Source organism: Papio anubis, chromosome 1 (assembly GCF_008728515.1).
Source record: "Papio anubis isolate 15944 chromosome 1, Panubis1.0, whole genome shotgun sequence".
Taxonomy (NCBI): Eukaryota; Metazoa; Chordata; class Mammalia; order Primates; family Cercopithecidae; genus Papio; species Papio anubis.
In genome coordinates this window covers 21,477,312-21,503,564 of record NC_044976.1, presented here as the reverse complement: position 1 = coordinate 21,503,564, position 26,253 = coordinate 21,477,312, and the positions used below count along the sequence as shown (strand labels likewise).

General features: G+C 37.9%; 1 long non-coding RNA gene across 1 annotated transcript; it reads left to right on the top strand.

The window, feature by feature from the left end:
- Positions 1-20,205: 20,205 nt before the first annotated feature.
- On the top strand, positions 20,206-26,047 carry LOC103882269. Its single transcript, XR_644031.4, has 2 exons — positions 20,206-23,370; positions 24,246-26,047. It is a non-coding gene; the product is annotated as an uncharacterized LOC103882269 (long non-coding RNA).
- The last annotated feature ends 206 nt before the right edge of the window (positions 26,048-26,253 follow it).

Below are 26,253 nucleotides of genomic sequence, written 5' to 3'. Positions count from 1 at the left end.
CAGTATTCTTAAAGAAAACTAACCAAAGTTAATTTTAGTGTTGTCCATTATTTTGTGAACATTTATTACATGGAATCTCTTAAGTGAACAGCTAAGAAAAAGCCTTATAGAAAGACTGCACTGGATTTATAAGTGTGTTTATGTTTCTCTAAGAATGGGAGCTTCTGTTAACTTAGGGGTGGAGTTGTTCTGAGGAAACCAGTAGATTTGATGACTGACTGGAGAATCCAGAATAACAAATCCGTTAGCCAGACATGTTTACTTTTATATTAGAAGTTTGTTGATTAGGTCTTAATTTTCAAATGCAAACACCAAGCTTTAAAAATACTGCATATATAATGTATTGGTCAGCAATTTAATAATATTTAATTTGAAGTTAATGATTGTTAATCCTTCCAGAAAAGTTTTTTTTCTTTAAATAAAAATACGTGTATATACTTTTTTATTTAGAGGTTACCAGAAGCTCTGGTTTTGTTTTGTTTTGTTTTTTTGTTTTTTAATCATTTTCAGATGTTATCCAGAAATCTGCAAGTGTACTTTTCCTGTTTTAACTCCTTCCTTTTATCACCTGACTATCAGGGAAGCGAGGTTGAGGCTGCCCTGACCTGACATGTCATGATGTCGACTTGCTAGGTGGGGTTCGCTGGGGACGATAACCAGTGGAATTGTTGGTAAGAACTTTTTTTTTCCTATTTTTTTTTTATCAGTAGTGGGGCATTAAGTGTGGGAGAATGCCCATATCCTATAAGTGGGCAATTATGTCAGCCTTGTAGAAAACTAGGACTTTAATATTAAATTATTTCTGTTCTTAATAGGAACATATAATAACACTTTACTTACTCTTAAATTGGTAGCAGATCAGCAAGAAAGGCCCGCAAATATGAAGTAAGAAATACTCAGGGTATATTTTAAGTGAGCAAAATAGACACCTTATAATCTTAAAAAGTGTTGGAGAGATAATAAATTTGCTTTAACTGTCATTTCATTCTAGTATTATATTTTCTATATTTTGTTGGATAGATTAACATAAAATGTATCTTAAAGAGATATTTATTGCACATTAATTGTAGTGAAAAGAAGACATTGATAGAATGGAGGGTTTAAACACCAAAGATACTATTTTTAAAAATCTTCCAAACTAATCTTAACATTGTAAAATGGAACTTTAAAAAGTTTCAGCAGGTTGACAATAATGGCCTCAATTTAGAGATATATTGAGACAATGACTTTGGGTCAAGAGGAAATTATATAGCTGAAATATTAAGACTTTGAACATAGCAGAAACAAACCTATGAACAACTTGTGTTTTGTGTGAAAGCTAGGATAGCTGATAGGATTAGTAGATATTGGTAGAATTGAGTCAATATTTAAATTATTGCTAAAGATTAAAATCCCTCATCTTATAGTCTGTAGGGGATTCCATGGTGGTAAGGTAGAGATTGAAATTAAATTTAGTAACTAGGCATTTCTGACCATATCATATAAAAAAATAATTGTAATATGGTATAAGCACTGATTAAAAGTAATTATGAATTTTCATGCCTGAAGAACCTTCTCAGTATTCTTATAGCACTGTATCTTCTTTATTGGTTGAGAATATCAGTCTAGAAAGAATTTCCTAGATGTTAAACGTGCTAGTCAGTGTCATGAATATAAACCCTTACCTGTAAGTTTGCTATAGACTAGTTGTGCAACACTGGAATGAAATTATATAATATTTTTAAGAATTGGCAGTGATTGCAGGGTTGTGTTAAGGTAACATTTTATGCATGTATCAGTGACAGAAAGGATCAGGGTATAAAACTTGCACTAAATAGCCTGCTCCTTAGGAAGTTTCAAGGTAAACAGTAGGAATATTCATGTAATTCTGATGAGTTTATGTAAGTTAAGGAAAATGCAATGCCAGTTTGTTAGCTTTAAACACTCAGAACAAAATACATTTCATGGAACCAACAAAGGAGACATTCTGGGGAAAAACTTAAATTGCTCAAATTTAAATAAGGGCTCTCACTTTATTTAGTAGATTTGTCAGGATCCCATGAACATTGCTTTTCTTGATTCCTCACATATGAGGGTTGGGCAAAAGGGACTTCTCTAGCCTGTTCAATAACATAGGTAGACTTGTACTTACTGAATCCTATTGTAATATTAGGTACTATGTTCTAAGACTATTTCTATAATTGGGCTGAAGGCTCCTGCAAACATAAATCGCTGATATGGATATAGTAACATAAGAAATATCAAAATAGGGACATTTGCAAGACCTTTTCCATTTAATCATCAGTTTAATAAAAATCCTTTTGGTACAGTGTTCATGTACCATAACTGTATTGGAATATTTGTACAATGTTAAATATTTTTAATAAAATTTAACATGTTCAAAATGTTGTGTTGGTGATTTTGGGTGGGGTGTGATGGGTTTGATTGTGCAAAAAGATTTAGTAGTTATGTGATTAAGGCTTTTGTAGTCAAGTGGAGTTTCTGTCTTCAAATTTAGTACTAGATATTGGATACCTGTTCTAAGGAAGGTAGTGAAGGAGTAGGATAGTAAAAATGAAAAGGCTGAACTCAACAGAGATTTATTAAATTGTCAGGAAGCTTGGCTGAGGTTAGAACTAGATCTACAGGTGGCAGATGGGAATATTGGCTGTGGCATAACAGGCTGCCAGTAGCGTTTTTCTCAGGAAATCATGGCATTTTGGAAATGTTCCTAGAGAATCTGCAGAGGTGGGCAAACAGAAACATTTGTACAGTGCTTTCAGTAGGCTTTTTATTGCCCCAGTGCCCTTGTGCCCTTGATGTGACATGCCACAAGTGAAGGAGAAGTGGTGAGGGGGTTATTTGAGGAAAGCTGTGTTGGACAGTTTGGATGCATCATCGGGAAATACTGCCAATTTACAGGAAGTACTGTATAAAGAGTTCTCTCTTTATGTCTTAAAGTTAACTTTATGAGGTTTCCTATTCTCTTGCAGGTAGCCCTAATATGGTGGTTTTTCTTTTTTTTTTGAGACGGAGTCTCGCTCTGTTGCCCAGGCTGGAGTGCAGTGGCACGATCTCGGCTCACTGCAAGCTCTGCCTCCGAGGTTCACGCTATTCTCCTGCCTCAGCCTCCCGAGTAGCTGGGACTACAGGTGCCCGCCACCACGTCTGGCTAATTTTTTGTATTTTTAGTAGAGACGGGGTTTCACTGTGTTAGCCAGGATTGTCTCAATCTCCTGACCTCGTGATCTGCCCACCTTGGCCTCCCAAAGTGCTGGGATTACAGGCATGAGCCACTGCGCCCAGCCGGTTTTTCTCATGACTTATTTTTCTTTGAGGGTGCCCTTCGTTTCTCACCAGTCAAAAACGTAGAAGTTCTGCAACTCAGAATGGAAATTCACTTGAAGTAATGTGTGATTCCTCTGTAATTAGTGCCGTTAATAGCAAAAAATATTTAAAAGGAAGATGATTGGGACCTAATAGTCTATAAACAAATTGAGTAAGAAAGTATTAAGAAGGACTAGTAGTGTATTCTGCCTTGTTTCTTTCAAATGAAGACCATTAAACTGAGTTACGGGGAAGAAAAAGTGAATACCCTATTGTTTCAAGGTAATGAAGAGTAGATAGTATACTTCCTTTTGGTTAGTGTTTTCCAGAATTTACTGTTCTTGTTTTGTATTCTTTTTGTTCCAAGATCAAAAGATCACTCACTGAAACAGGAAGGAATGTTCTAACAGCAAAAATATCTGAACTTGAGCATCTTTAGGTGTTTGCAGAATGGGATGAAAGGTGGGGCAGCTCACTAATATGCGATGTATTTCTTCCAAAAATAAAGGATTGCTTAAGCTTTAGCTCTGTCAGAAGCCCTGAATTTATTAGTTTTAGAAATAGCAAGATTTCGTTAGGCATTTTCATGTGGAGTATATTATATTCACCTAGGGAGATATCTTCTGTCTGTAGCTATGAAAAGAAATTACATTTCTATTTCCTTAGTATCGAAAGTTGTGACCAAAATCAAGACCATGTGTAGACATTTCCTCCATATCATAAGCAAGAGTAGTGTTTTATTCAGCTGTTTGCTGAAAATTCCAAATGGTGACTTTTAGGCCTAGATGTCCATTTATTAAGAGACAGGAGGGGCTCTGTGCAGTGGGGTTCATGCTGGTAATCCCAGCACTTGGGGAGGCCTAGGTGGGAGGATTGCTTGAGCTCTGGATTTCAAGACCAGCCTGGGCAACATAGGGAGACCCCATCTCTACAAAAAATCAAATTAGCTGAGCATGGTGGCACACAGCTGTGGTCCCAGCTACCAGGGAGGCTGAGGTGGGAGTATCACTTGGGCCTGGGAAGTAGATGCTGTAGTGAACTGTGATCCTGCCACTGCACTCCAGCCTGGGTGACAGAGTGAGACCCTGTCTCCAGAAAGAAAAAAAAAGGCAAGAGATTAAATTAGACACAGTTTAGTCGTGCCTTTTAAAATAACAAGGAGTTTGATCATTTTAAGATTGGGGTAAAGGTGAGGATCAGTATTGTCAAGTATGGTAACATTGGCAAGAAAAGGAGCTCAGTCTCAAGTAAAGGGGTAATATTTCCTTAGATACGAAAATATTACATTATTGCAGATCTCAATACTATTTAATAGAATTTAAAAACATTCCTGTATGGTGGTTCTTGGGAGATTATTCTGTACTTCAGTCAGGAATCCTTTAAGTCTGTAAACTTCAGTTTCAGCCTAGGTTTTTAAGTAGATTAAGCAGAAGTTAATACTTTTTTTTTTGAGACAGTCTCGCTCTCTCCCCAGCCTGGAGTGCAGTGGCGCGATCTTAGCTCACTGCAAGCGCCGCCTCCATGATCTCGGCTCACTGCAAACTCCGCCTCCCGAGTTCGCACTATTCTCCTGCCTCAGCCTCCTGAGTAGCTGGGACTACAGGCGCCCGCCACCTCGCCCGGCTAATTCTGTTTTTGTATTTTTAATAGAGACAGGGTTTCACCGTGTTAGCCAGGATGGTCTTGGTCTCCTGACCTCGTGATCCACCCTCCTCAGCCTCCCAAAGTGCTGGGATTACAGGCGTGAGCCAGCACACCCGGCCATTAATATGTTTTAAAAGGCCACTATTTTTATCAGCTAAATCACTTTTGAAAATTTTGTCTTATACTCAAAATATCATCAAAACATTCTGTTTTCATTTGAACCTATTGATTATAATGGTGCTTATGTGTTTGGCTATTGTTCAAGTACCTGAATTGGCTTGATTAGAAGGACTTGGGTGTTCTAGCCAGCTGTCGTATAACTAAATATTTTTTGGTTAAATGGTACGTGTTTAGCATTGTTTTGTCATTTTGAAACTTTTCTATGATTCCTGTTAAGAAATAGAACCTTACCAAATTACTCATATTGAAATATAATCTGTATAGTGTTGGTATGGGAAACGATCTAAATACAACCAACAATAAATATTTTTATTGAAACTTCCTTTTAATTAATGAGCAGTAATGTGGATATCTTCATTAGTTGTAATGTCATTTCTGTTTTACTATCCTAAATGTGAAAGCAAAGATGAATGAGACCATTTCTTGCACATATCAAATGATTTTGAAGGAATTTCTGGTGATTATTTAAATTTTCTAGTTAAGCTGTCTAGGTCACAATTCATTCAAAAATGCTGCTCAAACTTGAAGTGAGTAGGAATTTTGGGGATTTTGATTAAAATGCAGTTTCTGACTCATTAAATCTGAGATGGGCAAGAGTCTGCATTTCTAACAAGCTCATAGGTGATGCCAGTGTTCCTGACTACACTTTTAGTAGCAGAGTTACAGATTATCTCACATTTTGGGGGATTTTGGAGAATGATCTTAGTAGAAAGGATAACAACAGATGTTTGCAGTGATTTGCCTGGATGTAGTTGGTCTGAGATTTAAAACTACAATAAAGGTTGCCACAAATGTTTAATAGTGTTTGGGATCCCAAGGAAAGGTTAGGAACATTGTCTGCAAGAAAATGAAATAAATTTAGAAAAACAGGTTTTAATAGTTTCAAGGAATTGCTAGAAAATAATGGGAAGGAATACGTAGAAAAAATCAGGATGCTGAGAAAATGTCATGGCATGTTTATTTAGGAATTAGATCTGAAAACAGTTACATGAGTTACAGAAAAAATAAAAATAACTTAAAGCTCAGAAAGGAAAGGTTAATAGGTTACTAAAAATGCCTATGTGGTTTTATTTTTGGAATCTGTAACTTTGTCTCCCCAGAAAGGTTTTCCTTAACTAGTTCAAAGTAAATCTTTGGCCAGGTGTAGCGGCTCATGCCTGTAATCCCAGCACTTTTGGAGGCCAGGGCAGGTGGATCACTTGAGGTCAGGCAGGCATGCACCTGTACACAGCTACTTGGGAGGCTGAGACCAGAGAATCACTTGAAACCAGGAGGCAGAGGTTGCATTGAGGCGAGATTGCACCACTGCACTCCAGCCTGGGCGAGAGAGTGAGTCTCCGTCTCAAAAAAAAAACCAACCAACCAACCCCCCACCCCCCCCCCCCAAAAAAAAAAATCAAAGTAAATCTTGGGTAGTAAAAGCAGACTAATGATAAAAAGGTGCCTTTTTTTTTTTTTTTTTTGAGATGGAGTCTTGCTCTGTCACCCAGGCTGGAGTGCAATGGTGCGATCTTGGCTCACTACAACATCTGCTTCCGGGGTTCAAGTGATTCTCCTGCCTCAGCCTCCTGAGTAGCTGGGATTATAGGCACATGCTACCACGCCTGGCTAATTTTTGTATTTTTAGTAAGAGATGAGGTTTCACCGTGTTGGTCAGCCTGGTCTTGAGCTCCTGACCTCATGATCCCCCCCTGCTTCACCTTCCAAAGTGCTGGGATTACAGGCGTGAGCCACTGTGCCAGGCCTGACTTTTTTTTTTTTTGAGACAGAGTCTAGCTCTCTTGCCCAGGCTGGAGTGCGGTGGCGCGATCACAGCAAACTGCAACCTCCGCCTTCTGGGTTCAAGTGATTCTCCCTGCCTCAGCCTCCCAAGTAGCTGGGATTACAGGCAGCTACCACCACGCCCCAACAGTTTTTGTATTTTTAGTAGAGAGAGGGTTTTGCCGTGTTGGCCAGGCTGGTCTGGAACTCCTGACCTCAAGTAATCCACCCACCGCGGCCTTCCAAAGTGCTGAGATTACAGGCGTGAGCCACAGTGCCCAGCCCTAAAGGTGACTTTTTTAAAACAACTTTCAGCCGGGCACTGTCGCTCATACCTGTAATCCCAGCACTTTGGGAAGCTGAGGCTGGCGGATCGTGTGAGCTCAGGAGTTCGAGACCACCCTAGGCAACATGGTGAAACTCCATCTTTACTAAAATACAAAAATTTAGCCAGGCATGGTGGCGCATGCCTGTAGTCGCAGCTACTCAGGAGGCTGAGGCATGAGAATCGCTTGAGCTTTGGAGGTGGAAGTTGCAGTGAGCTGAGATCACGCCACTGTACTACAATTTGGGCTACAGAGTGAGACCTTGTCTTAAAAAATAAAGACAATTTAGATCAACAGCTGGGAAATTCTCATGAAGAACAGAGACGATAAATGTGTCTTTCTTTATGTAAAGAGGAGCTAGAAGGTGATCCCTGAAAACTGATTTTTTTTTAAGTCTGATTTTCAGCTCTAGAATTTTATTTTGAAAAATAAAAATAGTGTAGATGAAGTATGGGTGGAAAACATTCTGCTGTTTCTTTTTTCATGGCATGCTTTTTTTAAAATGATAGATTAGTAACACCTACTAACTATAGTGTAAGTACTATGCACCATGCTCTGTACTAAGGAGGCATTTTATATTCTGTGTATATCATGTAGTTTACAACCCTGCAAGGTAGGTAGTATTGTTCCTACCTACTTTACCTATAAGGAACTCAAAGATTGAGGTTAAGTAACTTCATATTTGTGGCTATTGGCCACCTGTCTATGAAGTGGCAAGGCCAGGATTCAAACCCTGTGCTACCTGACTTAAAGTGTACATTCTTTACTGCTGGAGTGGAAAGACCTAATGTGAGGTTAGAACTAAGTGGGAAAGTTTATGTGTACTTAAAAGCTCTTTAAATTATGTCTAAAATAAAGCTAATCTAGAGTTTAAAGTAATATAGTTTTGTCTGAAATTAAAGATTACTTAGGCTTTTTTGTTTGTTTTATGTTGATAGTTGTCATTTGTTTTGCTCTTTTTTCATCATTCATTTATAAAAACTTAAGCCAAAATGTATTGGATTTTGGTCTTTAGGAAGCCACTTTTGGGCTGGGTGCAGTAGCTCACGCCTGTAATCCCAGCACTTTGGGAGGCCAAGGTGGGAGGATTGCTTGAGCCCAGAAGTTGAAGACTGTCTCGGGCAACATGGCGAAACCCCATCTCTACAAAAAATTTAAAAAACTAGCTGGGCATGGTGACACACCTCTGTAGACCCAGCTACCTGGGAGGCTGAGGTAGGAGGATCACCTGAGGCCGGGAAGTTGAGGTTGTAGTGAGCTGTGATCAGGCCCCTGTACTCCAGCCTGGGCAACAGAGTGAGACCCTGTCTCAGAAAAAAAGAAAGTTTTTAACCTAGGTAAACTTATACTTGTTTGGAAAAGGTTGCAGGAGGATCCCTTGAGCCCAGGAGTTGGAGACCCAGCGTCAGCAATATAGTGAGACATTATCTCAAAAAAAAAAAAGAAAAAAGCAAATATTTTAAGCTCTCCCATCGCCTAATTTTTAGTTTCAGTCCTATACTTTTTTTTTTTTTTTTTTTTTTGAAATGGGGTCTCTGTTGCCCTGACTGGAGTGCAGTGGCATGATGTTGGCTCACTGCAACCTCCGCCTCCCAGGTTCAATCGATTCTCCTGCCTCAGCCTCCCAAGTAGCTGGAATTCCAGGCGTGCACCACCACCCCCAGCTAATTTTTGTATTTTTAGTAGAGATGGGTTTCCCCATGTTGGCCAGGCTGATCTTGAACTCCTTACCTCAGGTGATCCGCCTGCCTCAACCTCCCAAAGTGCTGGGATTACAGGCGTGAGCCAGCGCACTGGGACTTAGTCCTGTATTTTTCAAGGCCATAGAGAAGAGTTTGTTAAAGGGCTTACTTATCAGACCTGAGTGTGTGTTTGCTTTTGTATGCAAGATACAGAATTACACATAACGAAGCCACTATGCTGGCCCCTAAAATTGGTGGGTGTAGAGAACCTGCTTTCCATATGTATTCTTATAGGAAATGTTATCTTCCCTGGTACAGAAAGAAAGATGGTTTTTAAAACTGTTTTTTTTTTTTTTTTTGAAACGGAGTCTTGCTCTGTCACCAGGCTGGAGTGCAGTGGCATGATCTCAGCTCACTGCAACCTCTGCCTCCCAGGTTCAAGCAATACTCCTGCCTGGCCTCCCGAGTAGCTGTGACTACAGGTGCACACCACCACACCTGGCTAATGTTTTGTATTTTCAGTAGAGACAGGTTTTCACCATGTTGGCCAGGCTGGTCACAAACTCCTGGTCTCAAGTGATCTGCCCGCCTTAGCCTCCCAAAGTGCTGAGATTATATAGGCATGAGCCACTGTGCCCGCTTATCTTTTAATCTGGAAAGTAAGTCAAAACAAGGATAAATGTTTCATAAAATTTATTCAAAAGATTGTAGTTGGGCCAGGTGTGGTGGCTCATGCCTGTAATCCCAACACTTTGGGAGACTGAGGCAGGCAGATCACTTGAGGTCAGGAGTTTAAGACCAGCCTGGCCAACATGGTGAAACCCCATCTCTACCAAAAAACACAAAAGTTAGCCAGGTGTGGTGGAGTGCACCTGTAGTCCCAGCTACTCAGGAGGCTGAGGTGGGAGAATCACTTGAACCTGGGAGGTAGAGGCTGCAGTGAGCTGAGACTGTGCCATTGCCCTCCAGCCTGGATGACAGAATGAGACCCTGTCTCAAAAAAAAAAAAAAAAATTCTGGCTGTGGCAGATTACTTAAATGTATATAGATATATGTGGCCTTAAAGAAAGAAGTGTGAGTACTCCACCAGCTGAACAGTTAACATGAATTATTCTCAGTATATAACTTATGTGATCTTACCTACCAATAAACATTTGAGAGAAATGTTTAATTCTAATAAGATAACAGAACCAAATTGAGTTCTGTTGAGAAACCTTCATCATGGCTTGCAATGTTGTTGGAAATTCTTAATTCGGATCTTGTTTTTATTGATGTAACATGGGTTTTTTTTTGTCTTAAAAATGAGGATTGCAAGACCTATATGACAGTTGCTAGTTTATTTCTTCATAGTGTGATACGATAATAGGAATTTCCAGAAATTCCCCTCTTGAGTTTTGTCCTTAAGAAGTATTATGAAAGTAATTAACTTTCTTTTCTTTTCAGAAAGTACAGTAACATCTCGATCAACCTGTTAATGCTTTGGAAGGGATATCATTAAATGGATTGATCTTAAACATAATCAAATATAGATAACTAGTTCAAAGTCAGCCATTTATTGAAAATGTTAAGTCTAGTTTATACCTAACATTGATAATTGATATGATATTCATTCTAAATTTCATGGCCATTGTGTGTTTGTTTCAGAAGTTAAGAATACAAAATTAGTAAGTCATGGTCATTGCCTTCAAATAATTTAGAGAAGATTGTAGGAAGCAATAAAAGATTTAAATAGTAGTGATAATCATCAAACCAAATGTTCCAGAAACACCATTGGAAGTTTGAAAGGTGTCCTGTGCTCCTAAGAAAATATTCAGATTATAATTGCAATACATGAATAATGAATAATTAGATTAGGACAGCAGAAGAGTTTGTAAAATGTGTATATTCTGATTTTTTTTAGCCAACTAAAAAAATTAAGCTTAATGTTCACTGAATATGATCAAGTAACTTGATTTTTAAGAATTTTCACCTATCTAGTTCAAATTTTATTTAAAGAAAATATTAAAATGTAAAGGTGGAGTGATTGAGTGTGTTAATCTGAAGGAACGAAGGTGAAGGTAGGTTTCCTAAGCCTGAAAACTTAAGGCTTCATGTGAGAAATCCTTGGTCAAAACTGAATTAATGATCACTTTTCTGAACCATTTCTTTCCTCCCTGAAGAAAAACAGACATACAGATGTTGCTTGGTTAAAATTGAATAGATTTACCAAAAATAACATTTTAATCCGTTTCCCGTAACTCATAAGGTTCCCTATGAAATCAGGTTGTTCCATTCCTCACTATGGCTTATGAAACTGGTTAATCTAGTGTGTGATATACATTTTTTGTATTATAGAACGTTAATACGTTTGACAGGAGTGACTGCTGAAGTGACTTCTTTAGAAAGAAAACATAGATGATAGCTCCTATTTAAACAAAACAAAAACAAAACTCAGGACTACATGTCTCCTAAGAATGCATGGTTTAGCCTAGTATTCTAGCCTTTTCAGCTCTTCATTCTCTATTTATTATTTTTCACCCGTAAACATTTTCAAGACCAGCCAGGCACAATGGCTCATACCTGTAATCCCAACACTTTGTGAGGCCAATACAGGCAGATTGCTTGGGCCCAGGAGTTCAAGACTAGCCTAGGCGACATGGCGAAACCCCATCTCTACAAAAAATACAAAAATTGGCTGGATGTGGTAGATCATGCCTGTAGTCCAGCTGAGGCGGGAGGATCACTTGAGCCGAGGAGGTTGAGGCTCCAGTGTGCCATAATGGTGCCACTTGCCACTGTACTCCAGCGTGGATGACAGAACGAGATCCCGTCTTTAACAAAAAAGAGTTCTAAGACCCATAAACTGCCATCTGGCACTTTTAGCATGAGAGAACCGAGGTTAACACATTGAAATGGTTATAATTTCATTCAAAAGCAAACTAATACTGAGTATTTCCGGTGTGCTGCCATTGTCTTAAATACCTTATGTTAACTTACTAAACTTCATACTAACCCTGTAAAGTAAGTATAAATGTGGATACTAGACACACGTATTTTAGTCCAAGGTCTGCCAACTAGAAGTTGCCCATCTAGTGTTGAACCTAGATAGATCTGATACCAGAACTCATTTTTTGTTTGTTTTACGAGATGGGGTCTGTCTTTGTTGCCCAGGCTGGAGTGCAGTGGCACGAATTCCTAGGCTCAAAGCGATCCTCCTGCCTCAGCCTCCCAAAGTGCTGGAATTACGGATTTGAGCCACCACGCCTGGCCCAGAACTCATATTTTAAACACCACTCTGTACTGCCTTCTGGATTTTACTTGTTCTGTGCAATCATATTAGGTAAATGTCATTAGGCTTCTTTGAAAAATTGGTTTACTACTCGCTAGCTGGTTATGCTAATGGTTTCTCCAGCCCAGGACTATAGGTGGGGCCAACAACTGGTATTCCAGAAATAAGAACAAAAATGATTTTCTGTCGTGATATTAAGATTAATGATAGCCTCTCAATAGCTCAGAAACTTCTGTTTTGTAAATTGTGTGCTGTCAGTAAGTATAGCCTTCACTAATTGAACAATGCCCATTTTGAGACTTTCCCAGTTTCTCAAACTGCTTTTTTTGTGCTTGTGACTTTGTCACACATTTACTAAACATTTTGTGATTCAACCCTTTTGCCAGTTTCCAATGATCTCCTAGTTAGAGTGTTTCAGAATTTGTTTCAAATTGTTTTTAATAAAATTGAGCCAGGCTGTGGTATTTTATCTGCAACTTACTACAATTTTACGTGTAATTCAATTTTATCCTTAACTACTTCTCTCCAGATTGGAGTTCTTATTCTTTGAAGTCAAAAGCCACTTTATTTCTGTGAATACTTCCTTTGCACCGTTTTGTACCTTCCCTGGCTTTCTATTACGTCTTTGAAGTGGCTACTGGAAGGTAATGAAGTATGCTGGATGCATATATATTAACCATGGTTTTGTGTCGTGTTAATCATCCTTTAAAAAAAAAAAATCCTTCCAAATTATCCCCAGTTGTTATCTTTCTGTTTGTGTGTGTGTGTTTTAGAAGGGAGGCGTTAGGCCGGGCGTGGTGGCTCATGCCTGTAATCCCAGAACTTTTGGAGGCCGAAGTGGGTAGATTACCTGAGGTCAGGAGTTCAAGACCAGCTTGGCCAACATGGTGAAACCCCGTCTCTACTAAAAATACAAAAGAGAAGTAGCCGGGCATGGTGGTGGACGCCTGTAATCCCAGCTACTCGGGAGGCTGAGGCAGGAGAATCACTGGAGCCCGGGAGGTGTAGGTTGCGGTGAGCTGAGATCTCACCATTGCGCTCCAACCTGGGCTACAGAGCGAGACTCCAAGAAGTTGTGCATTATTCCCATTTCATTTCATGATTTGCCTAGGCATGCATCATAGAAGAAAGATAAAACAGGGCTGGATGTCGTGGCTCATGCCTATAATCCCAGCATTTTGGGAGGCCAAGGTGGGTGGATTACAAGGTCAGGCATTCAAGACCAGCCTGGAAAACATAGTGAAACTCCATCTCTACTAAAAATACGAAAAATTAGCCGGGCGTGGTGGTGCATGCCTGTAATCCCAGCTACTCGGGAAGCTGAGGCAAGAGAATCACTTGAACCTGGGAGGCAGAGGTTGCAGTGAGCTGAGATCATGCCACTGCACTCCAACCTGGGCGATAGATCAAGACTGTGTCTCAAAAGAAAAAGATAGAACCAGAATTTATTTCCTGGTAGATTTTCACTAACTCTGATTCCTGGAGAAAGGCTGTAGTGGAATTCATAAGCAAAGTTAAATGGCATCCTGATTTCCTGTTAGCTTTGAGAAAATCTATTGTCTTTTTGAGACAGTCTCGCTCTGTCACCAAGGTTGGAGTGCAGTGGCATGATCTTGGCTCACTGCAGCCTCCACCTCCTGGGTTCAAGCAGTTCTCCTGCCTCAGCCTCCCGAGAAGCTGGGACTACAGGTGTGTACTACCACACCTGGCAAATTTTTGCATTTTTAATAGAGATGGAGTCTCACCATTTTGACCAGGCTGGTCTCAAACTCCTGACGTCAAGTGGTCCGCCCACCTTGGCCTCCCAAAGTGCTGGGATTACAGGCATGCGCCACCTCAGCCAAGAAAATTTGTTCTCTGATAGTAACAGGTCATATGTATATCTTGTTGATTGAATAAATAGCCAGCAATATCAGAACTGGGACTTACTTAATGACCTGGAAAGTATTAATGAAAGCCAGACTGGCTGTAGTTATATTTAGCGCCAAGACCAACTTCAGAATTTCAAACGGATATCTATCTGACTTACAAGGTGCCCTCAGTTGTTTTGGGATTCCATCTAGCTGTGTTCTGCCTGGGATTAGTTACAGAATTTAGTTGCTGTTCAGTCAAAGCCGGTGGGTAATAGCAGCAGTAATCTTCAGGTCATTTCGGCTGCCTTTTTTCCTCCCAGTTGTTATTCTCGATCCTTTATTTTTGACACAGTTGGATAAACTTCCAAACTGTTCTAGCTTTTGCTGGTTCTATTTGATCCATAATTCCGTGTTTTTTGTTGGCCCTATAACACTTCTTCCCATGTCTTTTTGTCCCGCGTTAGGGGCTTCATCCACTGGTTGGGGCTCTACTGGATTTTAGTATACTCCCAAGTCATATCTCTAACCACAGTCTTTCACTTTACAATCTCGTATGTGCCTCCAGATCACATGAAACTTGATAATGTTGAAAAACAGTTACAAGCATGTGTTCACTTAGAAACATGTAGTGAATATCAGTATTCCAGGCACTGGCACTGTGCAGTCACGGGTATACAGGGGGAACAGCTGTGAAAGGAAACAAAACCTTAATAGGCTTAGCCATGAAAATTGTGAGTTTGGAAAGCACCTTTTGATCCCACCAATTGAAATCTTAATAGTTCTTTTGTTGAATTTTCTGTTAAGTCGTGGTGATTCTTCTCTGTGATATCTTTTTCTTAATATCTCTAGTCATTAATCTAATATCCTAAGGTGATGGTTTTTAATGACTTGGAACAAATGTAGAAAAAAATACCAGACCAGCCATAAGCAATAACAGCTATAGTTTAGTACTTGGAGTTCTAATCGGTTGATTAGGAAACGTACATTAAAAACCTTCTAGGAATTCAGCAGTATTTTGTAAGTGAATTTTATTTTATTAATTACAACAGCTTTTATATCAGATTCAGACTATATTGAATGTTAGAAGGTCATTTTTATGCTAGATATTCTAGGTACTGAAAATACATCAGTGAATAAAACAGGCTGTCTCCTATGGAGTTAATGTTCTGTTAAAGGAGACAAAATTAATTCACATTTAGTCTGTTTGATATATTTCAAAATCCAAGACTTACAGGGTGGGAAGCACTGCTGTGGGCCTTAAAAGTCACTTCCTGGATTATTATAGCCCTCTTCCTCGTCATCCTGCCCAATCCCTCCTACTATCCTATTTGTCCTACGCAGTTGTCATAATCATCACACAGACACCCACATGCCTACTATGTCATGGTGTCAAGTTTAAATTCTTGAAGTTTGAGACCTTTCATATACTTGGCATCTTATGTTTCCTTTAAACCTTTTATCAATTTCCCAGTCTGTCTGCAGTTCTGCCTGACTTTTCTGTCATCCTTAGGAGGGTTATGCTGATTGTTTTCCCAGTACTTTGGTCCACCTTGCTTTAACCCATTGCTTTCTAGCAATTATTTTGGCAGTTACTTCATTTTCCTAAGACAAAGATTAGAATGTATTGTCACTGGTGAAATAATAGAAATATATGGTTGAGCCATATACAAAATAACTTACAGACTCCAACCAGTGGCCCTCTTCAGGGAGTATTTGGAATCATTTGAGTGACAGTTTGACAACAAATTTGGACTGAATCTTAATATCTAGATGCTGTGTGTAACAAAATCTGTAAATAGAAAATATAAAATGGTTAGAATTAGTCCATATGAGAGTTTACATTCAGAGGTTTGGAGGGCAAACCTAGTGACTCAAAGGGAACTTCTGAAGATTTCTTGCTCTTGACTATTACATAGAGCAGTCTCTTGCTTCACAGTTGTCAAAATCCCACTTCATGAACGCTTACAGACCAAATGGCAGAAAATAACCCAGTTGTTTTCCCAGTTGTTTCTATTCCTAAAAATTGCATAGGTGGGTACATATCGTATTCTATTGTATTTTCTGAAAGCAAAGGTACTGTCATGTTCTTGTGGTCTATGTGCATATCGCTGTAGTTATCCATGCTATAGATAAAACTGTTGAAAAGAATTAATTGTGGTGATAAACTCCCTTAGATGGACTCTGTTAGACGTGCCTCCTTATGGTGTTTGTGCCTTAACTGTCTCTTCTAGGGGAAATTAATGTACGAAAGAAAGGCTTCTTGATATTTAGACCTTACACTTGATATCTAATCCAACACCCTCCCTCCCCCATTTATAGGAATATTACTCATTTATTGAGTACTACTATATGCCAGACACAAAAAGCTAGGTACTTTGTTTTATTTTTAGATCCACAATAACCTTGATTTAGGTAGTAGTATCCCTGTTTTACTAGTGAGAAAACTGAGGCCCAGAAAGGTTAAATTATAATTGTATGGCTAGTTTGTGACAACTACAGATACTGCAACTAAAAATTTACCTTTCTGGGTTTTTTTTCATTCTTTCTCTAGAAATACATATTTAGCTCTTTAGAGCTAGTAACAGTATATTTTTTAGGTTAGACTTATTGTGGGAAGTTTTGAATTTAAAAACTAAAAAAAAAAAAAAAAAGGTTTATTCTAAAGGTTTAAATTTTTTAAATTTTAATCTGCTGTTATGTGCTTCTGTTACTCCTGACCTTAGCGTTGCAGGATACTTTCTTATCCATATTTTGTGATTGATATATGTGTGATTCTTTGTATGTACAAAAGCTTGAGCTTGAGGTTTTTAGAGGAAAGGAATAAAAGAAATTAAGTTGGTTGAATTGAGTATGGCTTGCTGGATTTGGTTATTCCCACAGCAAACTTGAGCATTCAGTTTACCCATGATTAAGGGTGCTGATACTACATATAAGGGCGTTCTGCCTTCCATCTCTTTTCTAATATCAATAGTATTAATTGATGCCAGGCAAGAGGAGTGCTGCGATATTTGAGTCAGCTACTTTGTCAAGAGAGTATTTTGCAGAATGCACCTGAAGCTGTTCTGAAAGTTAAGTATCATTAAATACGTTGTCAAACCCTGAAGTTGAAATTCCAGCCATTCAGGGAGCCCCTCAGGGAGATCACTGCTTTTCCCTTGCAAAAATAAAAATAGTAGCCTATAAAATGCTATTTAAATATATACTCTATGTCTAATTCTAATAGCTAGTATTTGTTAAGTGCTGAGTAAGTGCCAAGTGCTGTTCAAATTGCTTTTTAGGCTCACACCTATATAATCCCAGCACTTTGGGAGGCCAAGGCAAGAGGATTGCCATCTTGAAATTTTTTTTTTTAAGTACTTTTTAGGTGTTCTTTTAAATGATTCTACTTTACAGATGAAGACACTGATGTGCAGGGAAGTTTAATTCACCTTTTTTTTTTTTTTTTTTCTCAAGTTTACAGCAGGTATTTAGTCATTGAGCCATCATTCAAATCATAATAACTAGTCTTTACAAAATAGAGCCCCAGAGTGCTACAGATAAAAAGTTTTTGTTTTGCTTTGCTTTTTAACTTTGGTGTTGTCTCTTTCCCTTTCTTTCTCCCCTCATCTTCTCTCTACCCTATGATCTGTTTTGGATTTTTCTCGTTATATATAAGCTTTAACTTCTCTTTTCTTCCTTTTTTTTCCCCCTTTATTTCTTTTTGAATGGTTTTAGTGTTTGTGGGAGCAGAAAACTCTGGAAATGTATTCATAAGTTTAGAAATTATATAAGATACTTCAGAATAATAATACTTCATTGTTTTAGAAATTTCCATTTTGAATTATGTTGTTTATGGGGAGGGCTATTAAAGTGTTCTCTACCAATTTATGATACATTTTAGATTTCCCACTTTTTTTCTGGATATCTGTCAGGAGATGGTGTAGAGGTTTGGTAAGTAATACAGTTTGATTTTGTATGTCTCAAGGGTTACTCATTCAGTCACATATTTGAGTTTATTGTATTCTGGCCTTTTTTCCCTGTGGGGATTCTGTTTGCAGTATTAATTGAAAATCTTTATGTTAATGCTAATTTTGATTTTTTTTCCCACTAGCATGTATTGGAGCACTCAGGCTTGAAGAAGGACATAGGTAAAAAGTATAATATGGAACATTTTCTAACATTAGGGTTGTGAAAATTCTCTTATTGTTTAGTTGCATACTTGGCATATTCAATCTGAAAAAAATTATTTATAAAACAATTTAAAAGATAATGTTTAAGCCAAAACAGTTATTTATATTTCAATTCTCTTTTATTTTTATAAATAAAACACCAATTTCTTTAATCACAAAGGTCAAGAAAGGTTATCTCATGTTACATTAGGACATACTTAGGACTTCAAAGTATTTCCCTTCCGTGTGAAATTTTATCCAGAAGACTTGAATTACTTAATTGTAAAGTGACTAGCAAACGTGAATCTAAAACATGGTTGCAGTTTTTCAGAATCAGGCCTGCTTTTTCCCTAAATGCTTTCTTATTTCCCCAAAGCCCTTATTGGATTTAAGCCCCATATCATATCTCACATACCTGAGACAGACATACCACAGTGAACCCTGCATGTCTTTGTTAGTTCTTTTCCATGCCTAGAGTTTGTAGAAGACCAAGGAACCTTGGAAGTGACTTACTCTTTTGCTTCATAAAGTTGCTTTAAAACAGCCTTTATTTTAATATATTAACAAGGTATGTCACGCATTTTTAAATTTTAAGGTTAATTTAGTCATTAATTTTGTCAAACAAATGTTCTTTGGAAACTAGGTATCTTCAGTGTCTTTTACTTGGAGTTACTTGAAGTTTGCTTAAACTTTATTCACTTGGAGTAGAACTTCCTAGTTAAATGATTGAAAAGGACTAGTTCTGCAAATCTGTGAGAACATGAGCTTCTGCAAATGCATAATATAAATTCTCTCTCCTTTTTTTTAAAAAAAAACTTTATTTTTACAAACCTAGATCTCTTCCTGCTTTGATTTGTCTTTATCATATCTTTCAGAACAAGCCTTTGATGGAATTCTAGGAAAGGTTGAGATTAAGAATATATTAAAAATATATATATATATTTTTTTGAGACGGAGTCTCGCTCTGTCGCCCAGGCTGGAGTGCGGTGGCCGGATCTCAGCTCACTGCAAGCTCCGCCTCCCAGGTTTACGCCATTCTTCTGTCTCAGCCTTCCGAGTAGCTGGGACTACAGGCGCCCGCAACCACGCCCAGCTAGTTTTTTGTATTTTTTAGTCGATATTCCACTTTGTACATTCTGTTTATATTATAGTAAACTAAGTTAGCAAGATAAAATTAGGAATTTCACCCAAGGTATCAATCAGATGGAACCATTAGTCCACTGAAGAATTTACTTTTTAAAAAAAGTTAGTGGAGGAAAGGCAATGCTGCTGCTTAAAAGTAATCAGAAATAAAGATGGTAAGCATCATATTATACATGGTAAATATATACAAGTTTTGTCAATTTAAGAAAAAATACAAAGATGGTAAGGCATCTTTGAAATTAATTTGTTGTCAGTAGGAAATTTCATCTGATATATATAAATTTTGTTTCATAAAGCAAGGAGAAATGGTGTAAATAATACAAGTGTGGCTGTTGACATTTGAAAATGTCCATTTATTTTTGAAGTGACTCCCCCCACAGATTATATAACTGTAGAATCAAATACAGATTTTTTCACTTTTCTTCCTTGCTTTAGCATTTTTTCAAAAGTTACCTGAAAGTTCAGTTTAGATTGAAAAATAAGGGCCTGATTAATAGCGCTGTGTATGATGGTATTAGAGTACATATGTTAGTATTTTCATGAAAGAGGAAGAGAGCAATAACTGATTTGCCAATGATTAAAAGATAGTGGCGACATTTTCCTTTGAAAGTTTGGGCTAGAAATTTATAACCTTTGGCCCATGAAACTATAGTAGCTTCAGTCACTGCTTCCATGCCACATCTCTACCTAAAGGGAGGGTGGAATCCACCTTTTTTTTTTTTTTTTTTGAGACAGAGTCTCACTCTGTCGCCCAGACTGGAGTGCAGTGGCACAATCTTGGCTCACTGCAACTTCCATGTCTCAGGTTCAAGCAGTTCTCCTGCCACCACGCCTGGCTGATTTTTGTCTTTTTAGTAGAGATGGGGTTTCACCGTGTTGGTCAGGCTGGTCTCGAACCCTTGACCTCAGGTGATCCACCCGCCTCAGCCTCCCAAATTTCTGGGACTACAGGTGTGAGCCGCCATGCCTGGCCTGAATCCACCTTCTCAAAAGTAACTTCCATTCGCTTTGTCCCTGACAGTCTGCTGGTGACCATGATTTCTAAGGCTCACTCATGGGACCAAAGGCCAGAAGAAAGGGAGGAGGGTGGTAACCAGATAAACTTTGCAACCCCTTTGATATGACCTTTTGGGTGAGAATTTTTATGAAAAGTAATATATACTTCTACTATAGATCTACCTCTAGTTTCAACCTCTAGTTTTAACACTGATTTTTTTCCCTTAATTTCCAGAAGCATGATATAATATCTTTTTCAAAGAAGGTGGGAAGAATGTCCACAGATGTTAGCAGAAGACAATTATGCAGGGAAAATATTTTCTCAAATTAAAATTTAAAACAAAAGTTTGCAGGGAATGCGGTGGGGTTCAGCATTAGGGAGATAGGAGATGATAAAAATACATATTAAATAATTTGTAGCCTGATATGCTTTCTATGTAGATTGCTTACAATTAACATGAAATGAGCATTTCATTCCTTAAACATGCATTTGGGGAAAAATGGGGAGCCAGGCTGGAGGCACAGTTTTGCACCAGATGCTCTGTATCCAGATAGCAGAAATGACTAACAGCAGTGGTATCCATCAGTCCCAGAGCAGAAGCATCTCCAGAGGGGAACATCTGTAAATCCTGAATCTGATCACCTCATCATCATTAGGCAATGGATAGGATAAGGCTTCATGAAGAGAATTTTGGTGGCTTTAGATAGTTAAGAAAGTATATATAGGAAAAAACTGGAAATCATGTCCAAGATTTTTTTTCTAACTCGTTATCCTGGCATTGCTAACATCTCACAACTAAAATAATCTTAACAGACACTTGATTAGTTTTTAAAAATGCATTTTCATGACATGAGACTACAGAAATTGGCATTTTCTTAAGACGTAGTTTACATTTGACTGCTTACTATGTCCAGGGCATCCCCAAATTGGGAGAGATTGCCAAGTCAGTTGCCATTTTGCCTGCCTTTTACCAAGGACTAGCCTACAGGTTCAGTTTTGCTCTTGACTTTGGCCCTGAATTGAGAACTGAGTGGAAGTATGGAGACAAAGCCAGCAGCTTTACTCAAAAAATATATATGAGTCTAGTATTTTTTTGTTTTTGAAAGACATGTTACTGAGACCGACCCAGTCAGGGGTCACTGAAGATTGGGTTAAATAAAACAATAATGTTATTCATGTGTTTGAAATTAATATTTTAAAGACCCACACACACACTTTAAAATGTAACTCGATTTGCTGTATAGGCCAGAGAAATATGGCTGTTACGATGAAGGCATAAAACTTGTCTGGTTCTTGATTATTTACACCATTAGAGAAGAATGCAAATATGAATAGCTCAGAGTAGTTTAACTTTGTAGTTTTCTACTTTTTCTCATGTCCAGTGTTCAGTTTCTTACAAACCAGGCATGAAGAGAAACAAAAAATAATTCTCCAGATCATGAGGTTGTCTTCATCCTAAGCACAGAGGTATAATAATTACATTTCTCAGAAGTTCCCCTTCTGTTTAGAGTCTCAAGGGCAATTGAGATGTCAGTGAGGCTGTGATTAAACGTATTGGATATTGGAGGATTTTAAATACAAACAAGTATTACAGGTGTTACCACTGACCCTGAAGGTAAGATTTACTATGAAAATTTATAATGCAGGGAAGAATGATCATTTTCAAAATATACACTTTGCAACTTAAGTTGGCTGTCACAACAACAAAATACTACAAACCAGGATGTCTAAGAGCAGAAGTCTGTGGTTGCCAACTCTCAAGCCTCTTAGCTTAATCCAATCTAGGATGCATTTCCACTCTACAACAAACAGTATTTTTGCCTTATTTGCAGATAACAGTTTTAATGCAGGTACTGCCCACAGATTAGCTTTGAGCAGTGTCTTTTTGCTTTGGTTTTTTGATTTGTTTGGTTTGTTTTGAGACTGAGTCTCACTCTGTCGCCCAGGCTGGAGTGCAGTGGTGCGACCTTAGCTCACTGCAACCTCTGCCTCCCGGGTCAAGTGAGTCTCCTGCCTCAGCCTCCCAAGTAGCTGGGACTACAGGCGTGAGGCACTGTGCCCGGCCAAGCAGTATCTTTTTGCTTTAAGTAACTTACATGTACATTTGTTTTCCTTTTGAATGTTTCGTTTTAGTTGCAAACTAAGAAACACTGAGCTCAGCACATATAATTGCAAACTCTGTCTTAATTTCTCAGTTTGTTTTCTCAGAAAAAATGCAATTTCTTTTCTTTTTTAAATTTAATTTTTCTTTGTTTTTCTTTATAAAGTGAAGAGTAGGTAGCATGAATTCCTCTTGCCCTTTGCTATTTCAGTCTGGCATCAGTAGCAGTTGTTGCTGTGTCCAGTTTTCATCCATGGATTTTTCTGGGATTGAAGATGTGTTGAGTTCAATGTTGATTATTTAATTGGGCAGTATAAGTAAATTCACTGGCTCTCCTTCCAGTTTAGTGATTACTGAATATCATCCATGATATTTTATATTTCTTACACTTCTAGAATGCTAGCCTGAAAAGAGAAGTTGTAAGTCAGGGACAGTAGTATGCGCCTCTAGTCTCAGCTAGTTGGGAGGCTGAGGTTTGAGCCCAGGCCTTCATGGCTGTAGTGCACAGTGACTGTACTTGTGAATAGCCACTACACTCCAGCCTGGGCAACATAGCAAGACTCCCACCCCTTAAGAAAAAAAGAGAAGAGAGAAAAAAATAGAAGTTATGGAGAGGGAGGAGGATACTTGAATACTTTGACCATACTTGGCATAATAGACATTTTGAGGGCTTTTTGTTTTTCCTTAAAATTCTTCTGAATCAGTTTTTATTGTTTCTAGTCATTATATTTATCATTAATGAATTCATATTCTGCTCTAGCCCCTAAAGATAGTCTGATACGCTAACTTTTGTTTTGCCTTTCTAGCTGCTAAGATAGATAATGATTATTGCAAAATGCACGTTTTTAAATGGTCTCCAGTGTGGATTGCTTCTGAGCTGCTGATGGATTGAATACATTGAGAAGGAATGTGTCATTTGGAATCCAGGACCAGTCAGCAAGGATAACTGCCTGATTTTATGGTCAGAATGCTCTAACTCTTATGGCATACTGATGACTTTTTTTCCATTTTCCAAAAAAGCAAGTTTTGTCAGTCTCAGTGTTTCTCTGATCTAGCTACTCACAATTCCATTCCCAAAGTAGTGACCTAGTTCTGTCACTTGGGTTTCAAAGGGAGTTGAAGTGTCACTGAGTGAGTACAGCAAACCTGTTTAATGATTTATAGGAAGCAAAGAAAAAGAATTTTGTTTGCTAACCTAGAAGTATATCAAATTTTGGTTTAATTTATAATTTTGCAAAGTATGAAGATATTTCCTGGCTAACTCTAGATGAATTATTCAATATTTTCTCTCCTATCTTAATGAAGTTAATTTTAATGCTAATTTCCTATAACCAAGAAAACAGTTGAGTTAAATAACCCTTATCTTTTCAACTTAAAGCTTATACTACTAATAATCATATAACATTCACTTCCTTTTTTCTGACTTAATTGGTAGGTAAATAAAATATTTCAAATTTGATTGGCAAATTGGAAAATCACTTAGAACAATCTGCTAGTATTTTTTATGCCCTTTGTTTTTTCCTTTACACATTTATAGTGCAAAATAAATCAAGGACAAAGACTCGCACTGAGTTGATCAACTTGTGTTTGGCCTTCATGGGAATTAGAACTTTTTTCCCCTCAACATTTATTAAAGGAACATACGGAATTTCAGACTATAGCAAACTAATACCTTTAGCTTGACTAAGAGTTGATTTTCATTAAGGAACAGAACTTGTAATGTATTTCAACATACTTTAATGTATGACTCATCCCTGTTAAAGTTGTGAGACTCAAAACTATGCCCAAATCACTTAATTTTATGTCCTTCCCTGTTTACTGTGTCTGACCTTCAAGATTTCGTGACTGATGCTGAAATGGAAGCCAACCACTGCAGAAATTTGGGGGAAAATGAGATCTGAAGAATGCAAGGGGAAGTAGGAATACATTTCTAGCATTTCCAAACCTGCTTTATCGTGTCTGCTCCACCACAGTCAGAGGAAAAGACTGAGTTCATGGAAATTACCAGCTAAGCCTTACATCTGTCTTTAATGTTTTTAGGAAATATACCGAAAAGGTAAGTGAGATGTCTGTTTTAAAGAAAGGCTCTTACTAGGTACCTTAAAACCAGTTGTTTCCTATTAGTAAAGATGGGCAGCTTCTTTATTCCTAGCTTCACAAAGCCTTTCCCCTGTTCGGTGTGTTTCTCAGTATTGTGGAGAAGGTAGTTTCTGAGCAGGGTGGTGCTTTTCCTCTGCTTCTCAGCAGCTAAGACAGAAATTGCACTGAAGTGTACAAAATGCCAATTTTTGTTCTGTTGTACTCAAATCCTTTTTTTAAAAAAATTATTTCAGTTGAGTCTTAGTTTTATTCCTCACCATATAGGAAAAAAATATTTAATGCCTCAAAGTTCTAGTCAGCATTACATTTGCATTACTCTTATTTGCAGCAAATATGAGTAAAATTATAGGTTTTTAAAGGTCTCTAATAACATCCACCTATATTGGTTTTGTAGATAATCCATAAATTACCAGAAATGAATTATTCTACATTTATTATACACCCACGTAATAGGTGTAGTGCCAGGCCCTGGAATATACTATTGGCATCATCTCATGTGATAAAAAGACACATTCCGCCATCCTGGAGCATACAAAGGTAGACTAGCATGTAGTTCATGTGCTCAAGGAGTTCGTTTTTATTGACGTGATACAGACAGAATTGCAGTTTAGGGAGTCAAAATCTAATAAAATGAGACTAATTCCATTTTTCCTTTAATACTAATAACTAATGTGTAAATCTGAATAGGACACATTCTATATGAAAACTCTGTGTGTGCATCTGCACTAAATACTTTGTGTGTGCCAAGTACTGTTTTAAACTCTACATATATTTTTTTAATCCTCAGAACTGTTCTCTCAAATAGGTACTAATACTAAAGCTTATTGTTTAAGGAAGGCAGAAATTAAGTAACTTGGCCTAAGTTTGCATAATTATGATCTGGGATCAATATTTGAACCCATACAGGCTGATTGCAGAGCCTGCACTCTTAATTTGAGTGTGATATTTATGTGCAGTACCTGGCTATAAGTACCCACAAAACATTTCAAATTCTTTATAAAATTTGCTTAGTTAAAAAAAAGTACCAATTGCATAGTATGGTTATAAGTCTGGTAGTAGTTAGGCTTTTTACGAGACATGCTGCTTACTGCACCAAGGAGGCAACAAGGCTTTGAGAGCCCAAAATTCCCTTTCTTCAGCTCCTGCTTCCAAGACAGTCATTTTGCATGATAACCCTTTCCCCAGAAACACAGACACAAAATTTAAAGAACTGGAACAGAGGAAGCAGAGCTTATAGTAGTATATATATTTAGTACCCTGTCCCTTAGGTCCACCCCTCTTTCTTTATTGATTGTGGACATTTTGTTTTAAATGCTAAATCATGAGAATATATGACTGCTGAGACTTTTCCAAGGATTTTTAAAAAAACAGATTAGGCTTTGTGCAGAAGTAAAGAAAAAGTGCTCTGAGAACCCCAGGTAGGTAATTTACTTCCTATTGTACAATAGTTTGTTTGAAACCTCTTCACCTCTATCCCTTATTGTTTTATACTCTGTAAATCTGATTTTACCTTTAATAAACTTTTCTGAAGTGAGTGAGTTTTTTGGTCTTATTTCTCATTAGATTCTCTACCTTCTTTCTTCTCTTTATGTTATTGCCACTCTCTTCAAAACTGGTGGTTTAATTAAAGTGAGAGCATCTCCTATATACCTAGTACTGTTGAGGATTAAAAAATATATGTGTGCCGGATGTGGTGGCACACACCTATAATCCCAGCACTTTGGGAGGCCTCAGGCAGGGAGGA